Source organism: Hippocampus guttulatus, chromosome 17, assembly GCF_054856545.1.
Source record: "Hippocampus guttulatus isolate MCC_2025c chromosome 17, RoL_Hgut_1.0, whole genome shotgun sequence".
NCBI classification, from domain to species: Eukaryota; Metazoa; Chordata; class Actinopteri; order Syngnathiformes; family Syngnathidae; genus Hippocampus; species Hippocampus guttulatus.
In genome coordinates, this window is record NC_141277.1 from 6599673 (window position 1) to 6608746 (window position 9074).

Below are 9074 nucleotides of genomic sequence, written 5' to 3' on the forward strand. Positions count from 1 at the left end.
AGCAGACTCATTGCAAACGCAACATTGCTCGAAACTAAAGCTAGAAACACTGTTAGCTCATCACATGATGATCATCAAAACAAAGAGTTTGTGTGTGTGTGTGTGTCCCGTGTTCTATATTCTTACCGTTAGATGGCAGTAATGCCTGTTGCGTAGAGTTCCATGATCGGATGTTATGGTGATGAAACAGGAAATACAACTTTACTAGGGCGCGATGAGGTTCTTTAAGTACAGGTTTGAACGCCCTAAGCACGTAACGCCCGTCACTACTTGACTTGACTGAAATAATATTTCTTAAACCTTTAAATCGAACGTGTCTCGATGCACGTTGAAGCGACTGCATACGTCTTAGCTTAGCATTTGTTAATTTGCCGGCTGTACACCGAGACATTTTTTATGGGGACGTGAGTGTGAGGGTAAAGTGTTGCGATCGTCGTGTTTTCGAAAATGTGCGAAAAGAGGACGGCAGAGCGCTTGGGGGAACTCTGTGGACCTCAAGAGGAGAGCGAGAGACGTCAGCATCTGGACGCTGATTGCAAGATGCCTTCAATGGTGCGACACACGACAGGTTTGCTAACTTCTTGGACGTTAACTTCATTCTGTTTAAGATAAGTTTAGTCTAGTCGTGAGAGACTGTCGAGTTTGTCGTGTTATTGTTTGAGATCGAGAATGTTCTCAATTACGAGCCTTAAAAGCCACAGATATTGTTTTCTACGACTCCAAGGTCCAATTTGTCAAGGAATTGATCAGTCGACGCAGGTGAACAGTTCCCCAAATACTTAAAAAATGGACAACGACAGTTCATTCAAAAACTTCCGTGGAAGTCTCTTTTACAGTAACTTTGTGGTATGTTTTGGCGTATGTTCGAACAACATCCACATTTCAAGTGCGTTCACGTTGCCATGGCAATAAAAGTGAAAGGCATGCAAAACAAATTGATCCGATTTTGGCGTCTCTATGACGTCGATGCTGCTGGTGCCAATAGCTCACCCACTTTGTAGTTGGTACATGCCTACTCAGCTCAGAAAAAAACTAAACTTTGCATCACCTGCCTATCACAGAGGTGTTGAGGAACGAACGCGTTCCAAGTACAACCAACCCGTGAGACAACGCGGTCGTTCCTACACAACGTCAAAGTCACAGCATGAGACTTGACCTTACCAATGCCCGTTTGTCGCGTGTTCTGCAGGCACCAGTGAAAAAGCTCTCAATTCTCAGCAACAGGATCCAGAGTCCCCCCACGTCAAAGAGGAAGAGGAGTCACTCATTTACATTAAAGAGGAGGAGCCGGATTACCCTCACATGAAAGAGGAAGTGGAGACCACCTATGTCAAAGAGGAGGAAGATGAGCCCCCCTGTAGTCACGAAGAAGAAAAAGAGGATGCGCTCACCAACTTTCCTTTGACTTGCGTCATCGTGAAGAGTGAAGAAGATGAAGGTGAAATTCAGAGTGAGGAGAACGGAGGGGCGGAGCCTGCAAGCAGCACCTTAAATCAACACGCGGCAACAGAAGGTGACGGTGGCCACTGTAGAGGAGCGCAATTGGACGACCTCTTGGCTCCACTAACTGACACTGATGACATAACGTCACACTCTTCTGACACTAACGTGGATGATGACGAGGAGGAGGAGGAGGGTGGCACTGGGGTGAAACCTTTTGCCTGTTCAGTTTGTTCAAAAAGATTCTCACGAAAAACAACTCTCGTAACCCACAATAGAACGCACACAGGGGAGAAACCTTTTGCCTGTTCCATTTGTGGTAAAAGATTCAACGAGAAAGGACATTTAATACGGCACACGAGAACACACACTGGCGAAAAACCTTTTGCGTGCTCAGTTTGTGGCAGGCGATTTGCTTTGAAGATGGATTTGATCAGACACACAAGAACGCACACCGGGGAGAAACCTTTTGCCTGCTCAATTTGCAGTCGGCGATTCACTATGAAGACGTACCTGATAAGACATATAAGAGCACACACTGGGGAAAAACCTTTTGCCTGCTCAGTTTGCGGCCGACAATTCACTATGAAGACAGATCTAAGAAGACACACAAGAACACACACTGGGGAAAAACCTTTTCCCTGTTCAGTTTGTAGTCGACAATTCACTTTGAAGACAGATTTAATAAGACACACAAGAACACATACCGGAGAGAAACCTTTTACCTGTTCAGTTTGTGGAAAAACATTCTCTCGAAAAACAAGCCTAACAACACACAAAAGAGCACACACCGGGGAGAAAAGTTTTCCTTGCTTAGATTGTGGTAAAAGTTTTACCTTGAAAGTGCGTTTGGAAAAGCATGCAAGACGACACACTGGAGAAAACTCTTTTATTTGCTCAGTTTGTAATAAAAGTTTCTCCAGAAAGTCACATTTAACAATGCACGCAAAAACACACGCCGAAGAGAAACCTTATTCCTGCTCAGTTTGTGGTCAGACATTCTCGCAAAGGGGACACTTTACAAATCACACAAGAACGCACACTGGGGAGAAACCTTTTCACTGCTTGGTTTGTGGGGAGAGATTCACCTTTAAGTTAAATTTAACAACACACACTAGAACACACGCTGCACGGAAACATTTGGGGAGCAACGGTTAGTTCATTTTTCATTCGTTCGGATATACTGCATGCATACTGCATTTACATCAGGACCAAATCTGCAATTTTTTTAAATGAATTGATTTGTTTAACGCAACACAATAATTTCGTTAGCCATCATTGCAAAAATCTCAAATGTTATTACGCATGACAATTTGACACTTCGGTACAGATTTGAGCAAGGATCATGGAAGGATCATGCACATTGCACATTCGCAAACAAAATACACCCGGTCGTCGTCAGGACGGGAAGGAGCTACAGACGTCGCACCATTAACACAACTTGACATAAAATTACAAATGATGCCTCTGTATTGTCAGGTTAATCGCCACGAACCGCGGCAGCCCGATGCTAACGTGCTAATGTGGCTAACATACTCGCGAACACGGCCCGCAACTGACTCAGTACGACAAACACCTCATTGTACTCACGTTTTTGCCATGTACTCGAGACATTAAGGAATTGTCAATGATATAAGGTGGTACAAAGGAGTTTTGAGGACACAAGGCTGAGAACTTCAAGAATGACCTTGAGCAGGACGCAGAAAACTGGCGAAAAAATCACGCGATACTTAAAAGCGCGAAAGTGAACGTCTTGCGTTAATTAAAGGAACGAGCCGAGTCTGCTACAGTGGACGTTAACATGACATTTTCTTTATGTGATTTGACATTGTTTTCATGTTTGGAAAATACTACGTTTTTGTTTTTGAAATAAATGATTCACTTCCTTAAATCGTGGCGTCTTCTCTAAATAATGATGTCTGCCTCTTAATCTCAAAGTGTGTTTTTGACAGAAATCGCAAAAATAATACAACAGCAACTCCATGACCGAATTCTGGCGCAGAAGTGTTGTTCATGCGTGCATCTACGCCATGACATCAACGTTATGTTCGTACAAAAGTTACGTCGGTATCGTAAGAACGACCTCGGAATACTGGACAGGTAACTGCTTCAAACAACAAAGCGTGTGACGGAAAAGTGGTTAGGACTGCACGACTGTCTGTGTTTTATGTTATATGTTGTGTTTATTATTTTACTTTATGTTAACTGTTTTGTTAAGCGCTTTGTTACAGCTGCCGCTGTTATGAAAGCGCTATATAAATCAGCATGTATTGTATTGTATTGGACAACCTGTCGTTAGGCTGCAATTATTTCTCCCACCACTAGAGGGAGCAGACGTACAATTAGACACGTACAGTACCGCACTAAAAATCACGAGTTTAAAGGTAAGACTGCGACCCACGTGAGGAAGCGCGGCTCGGATAATGGGTGGATGGAACCAAGGTTTACAATAAGTACCAAAGAGGGGTTTTTGAATCCCGTAACATAGACCCCTTAATGGTTATGTGCTATAACTCTTATCATTCAGTCCAACCATAACGACACAATGACAAAGTTTGAAACTTCTTCATTACAGGTAGCTCACGTGCTTGTTTGTTTTCATACTTTTGGTAGACTTCTCCACTGAAATGAAAACCCACCCGCCTACTTACACACTCAAGTGTGGAGATCCTAGGGAGGCAGGTTGGAACAAACTTTGATGCTGAGATAAATGTTTGGAGCCACGTTAAAGTGAGGTAAGACATAATTTTGTGGTATCAGTAGGCAATTTTGGAACTTTTTAGCACCTTGAAAATGTGAGCGAAATGATATAAAGACAAATTTTGATGGGAAACTATGGATGCGGTAGTGTCAGAACGGATAAATTGCTCTTCCATTAATTCTGTATTGTATCAATGAATAATATGAATAGGTCCTTGCAATTCAAGTAGAGGGATCGGATGGGGGGAGGGAGTACCCTGTCTTCCCGCTTGTTTACAGAAGAGCTATATTTTAATATTTGGCAGTCAAAACTCTAAGGAGGCCTCCCAACTATCAGTTAGATCTTTTGTGCTTTGTTATAATGATGCAGACTCGCTGAACAATGGAGGTGGAGTGAGTTCTCAGCTTTGGCAGGTATATGATGGCCGAGATAGGGCAAGTCACTTGTGTTGAAGGGGCGATAGGCTTGTGTATAGGTGTTCGGGATGTGGGCTTTATTGTCTTTACAGGATGCGCAGATGAGGGTACTATCAGGGCTCGTCATATCAGTGTATCGCGAAGAACAAGAGTCCACTGTGGATGTGGTTTGTACATATGGTACACTCGGGGTGAAATTTCAGGAAGAACAAAAATGGACTTACAACCTTTTGACTTGATCTTGATATTCTCAAGACATGTTGTGTTCTTTGACAACATAACCCAGAGTTGGCCAAAATTGACCTACAGAAAAATCAAAGGAAGCAACGGCCACTTTTACATTTTATTTGAAACTTTAATTCATCGAGCGCAACAAATTAGTCAATTAAATTTGCATTTTGTTCATACATTCCAAAAAACTCAGTTTGAGGAACCACTGCCCGGAGGAGCGGTGACACTGAAATTGCACGACAGATTGACCGGAAGCAAATAAAATTACTCCCAACGGCTCAATATCATATTGTAGCACTAATCAAGACGAGTTGTAATTATAACCACTTGAAAATTTGCAATAATCTTCTTTCAGAATCGATGAAAGATTGAGTTATTGGACAAGGCAACAGCGGTAGCATGGAATGATTTTCCAAGATTTTCTTACAAGCTGCAGACTGGGAGACGCATGGTCGGAGATCGACACAACCAAGGGCTTGGAGGGCTGGTGGTGGGAGTTGCGGACGTCACATCTGTTCCTGCCACTCCCCAGGGCCGTGGGAGCATGGGAACCTCGAACCGAAAACAGCGCTTGCAGGGGGCTTCTCAAAGTGCACTTCATTTATCAATCGAGGTAAACTGAGCTAAAGGTTGTTTCGCGCGCGCGCGTGTGTGTGTGTGTGTGTGTGTTGCAGCGAAGGATGCTTTCGTTGGAGGAGTTGAATCACTGTGCCATTAATTATAGTGCTGGGAAAATGGACACGTGGTGTAAACAGAAGCGTTATTGAGTTCTGCTTGCGTAAATGTATGCCAAAAAGCAATCTTAGCAATGTAAACATGACTTGTAAAAATAGGGACGGAAATCTTGTCCTTTTGGAAATCAAATGATTTATTGATTTCTTTCCGATTGATGACAACGACCCGTTTTGTGAATAGATCAGGCGAGGTCACCTTGTAAGCAATCTCGAACAGATTATTTATTTTGGACTCCTCCGTGACAAGCTTGTCAGTGAAACAGGCAAGGCAGCCAAAGTCTTCCCGGGAGCCTAAAACCCTTCAAACGACAGACATGACAGACTGGGGGTTTCGTGTCGACGGCCAGGCCGTCCGTGTCTTAAAACGCCGACGACTGCTGAGTGCCAGCCGTTGGCTATCACTTCAAGTCGTATTCTTTATTATGTGAAAATAGGCTCATTCTTTTTTTTTTTTTCATCTGCACACATGATGATGAGACTTTTACCAGAGTGTTTATTTACATAACAGTATGTGCACTTGTACTTGAGGACAGAGTATGAGTACTTTTGCAATCCCTGCCTGCCTGAAGAGATACCCGAGGAGGGCTACTGCTGGTTTTCTCAGCAAGGATCCTCAGGGGGGTGGGGGGGGTGCGAAGCGTTTGCCTCGCGTGCTGTCGGCCTGCCGCGCCAGCGTGAGGCACATGGTGCCAACAGCTGCCTCGCAGAAATGCTAACCCCTCTAAACAAAACTAGGCCCCGACACATGCCGGTGGGGGAACCGGGGGTGAGGATGGGGTGCGCAGTGCGATCGGGGTGACCCAGCTGACACCGTAGAGAAAGGAGCGAATGACCCCCCCCCCCCCCCCCCCCGCAGAATGGCGGTCGCCATTCCAGGGGGGCCGACGGCGAGGGAAACCCAAAACCATTTTTGGCGAACGGCGCCGTGCAGAGCACAAGTCGCAGTCTGTATGTTTACATTTGGAAAGCATCGGATGACTGCACGGCACTTTTGTGTTTACTTGGTGAGTTCTTCTCGACTTGACGGTTTTTAAAAAGTATTACGTTTGTGCAGTGGTCAATACGCTTCAGCGTAATAAACGGCGACAATCAATTTCAAATACAAGCAAATTGAGATGTGAGCATGGTGACCCAACGGATTAAATTCGTAACTCAAGCTACTGTTTTCTTAGCCTCTTTTGCTAATCCTCAATTTGTGTCTATTTTGGGGTGTAACTTATCGGGGCGACACGAGAGCGTGTGAATGGCGGTCATCTCATCCCAACCTGCACGGGGGACTCCAGGGAGAGTTAGGAGGGCGCTTAAGTGAGAAGCAAGGTCACGGTGACAGTTGTCGGCCCCTCACGCGTACCATTTGGACAGAAAGTGATACGGCGGACAGCTGAGGCCGCTTGGCTCTCTCGCAAGGGGTTCATTCGGAGCATCTTTACATTCACTTTGCTCGGGCACCGCTTGTAATGAACGTGGAACGGGGGGGGGGGGGGGCGAGTGGAAATCTGTGCCAATTTACACAAACCCCGCGGACTCCCCCCTCGCCCCCATTATGTCTCCTACGCACGCCGATTTACACTTGTCACGATGAGAGGCCACAAAAGAGATTCCTGAAGTTTTTGCAGCCACCCAAAACTCCTCTAATCATACATGCCATCCCAGCCGACTCGCACCCGCTCGCGCACACCACCCGAGAGCCCCTCTTGATGGGCATCTCCCCCCCCCCCCCGTCAGGCCGCATATCAGGTGGTCCCTAAAATAAACAATGGCGAAACAAGATGAGGACACGAGATAGTCTATGAGTGGAATCCATCTGGTCAAATATGATACATGTGGGCTGTGTGCTAATGGTTCGGGGGGGAGCACCAACAGACCCCCCCTCAGCTGAGATTTTCCATGGAACTTACGACTCATTTTATTAGTTATAGGTTATACTGTTAGAGTCTAGCTCCCAAAAAACGAAGAGGATGCAGTTAAAAGTTAAAGGAGCATCATTTTAATTCTTTCCTCTCTTTCTTTGTTTTTAACATTTTGCGCGTTTATTGTGCAATAATCTAACTGTAACATGTATTTGTTTCATTTTTTGATGCATTTTTATACTTTAGGAAACCTGTCTGGATTTTGGGGGGCGGGGGCGCTTGGAACGGATTAGGACATTTACATGGAAAATGCGTCTCACTTACAAAATTTTTGAATTCAGAAATTTCTTCCGGAACCAATTAATTTCGTAAGTAGACACAGAGTGGACAATGAAGGGGTGGACATTTTTAGTTCATGCTAGCATTTTTTTTTTTAAATGAATGGTAATGACTGGATGTCTCCTTTAAAGGGCAATTTTAATGGCTCACTCGTGGGGAGATGCTCTTGCATTTTTAGCTTGTGTTTTTTTCCCCCCAGTTTGTCCTTTCTGTGCCACTTGTCACAGGCTTGTGAATTAGAGCCCATTTCCTGCACTTTCTCACTGCGGCGTTGAAAAAGTGTGTGCGTGCGTGAGTGCGTGTGCGGGGGACAGAACGGAGCCAGGCCTTCCTGTGCTTCATTGTACTCATTAATGGACGCATACAAATGCAGCCATTTTTGTCGTTTGCGGGATTCAACAGGCATGGCGCTGTGGAAGTCAGGGTGGAACTGCAGGGGGGTCGGGGGGGGGGGGGGGGTCAAAAGATGCCCGTTACCTTTTGCAACTTTGTCAAATAATTTTTAAAAAGTGTGGAAATTGAGATAGGTAAGGTTAACCGCTCTTGAGAGCTTAAGTGACTGACAATTTCGGGTTTCGAATATATCTACAACAAATCCCTGGCTCTTTGGAAAGTAGTAATTGTGTCAGGGAAGTATTGTTCAAATGATCCAAATGAAAGGAATAAGATCGTCGTATGTCATGTTGAAGCAAGGTTTAGCCTGGGTTGTTAGTGGAAAGTACTTCTGGAGCATTTTTTTCCAAAAATGAAATAATCTGCAAGGCATTTATTAGATGTGTATTGTGAGATGATTTCGAAAGGATATTAATTCTGTTAGATTTATCGTTTAAACTCTTAGCAGCAATTGTATGCATTTTTAAAGGGCATCAATTACTCATGTTTTCAAGCATCCAGAGACTGGCGAACACACGTCACATTCCCGCAACTTCGCACTCTCGTGAGAGACCTCAAAATGGTGGGCGCCATAAGCGAGTACACCAAGGTACTGTAGTTGTGATGTTGAAAACATATTTTTTGGAAATACTTCGGATTATTATTTTTTGAAGTCTTTCATGCACGCTGTAACCTGATAACATGATAAACTGTCCACTCTAGTAACCGCTGTCTCTGAAAAGGTTAATCTCAGCCAATATGTGTTTTGATTTGATTTTAACTCTGTTTATTTACCACATACACTAGTCTGATTTCTTCACAGCAGTGTCTGGGCATGTTTTTCAATTACCTAAAAAAAAAAACCGTTTCAAATGCAAACAGCTCAAATGCAATGGACAATGGAGAAAGATGATAATTGGGACACCTGAGGATCTCTGTTCTCTGCTTCAGAGGCGTCTATGTACTCCTGAGACAAAACAAACAGATGTAG

General features: G+C 44.3%; 1 pseudogene across 1 annotated transcript; it reads left to right on the forward strand.

Moving 5' to 3' along the window:
• The first annotated feature begins 214 nt into the window (after window positions 1–214).
• LOC147191786 (uncharacterized) lies at window positions 215–2400 on the forward strand (annotated as a pseudogene). Its single transcript, XR_015103488.1, has 2 exons — window positions 215–568; window positions 1190–2400. The product of XR_015103488.1 is annotated as an uncharacterized LOC147191786 (transcript).
• Window positions 2401–9074: the final 6674 nt, after the last annotated feature.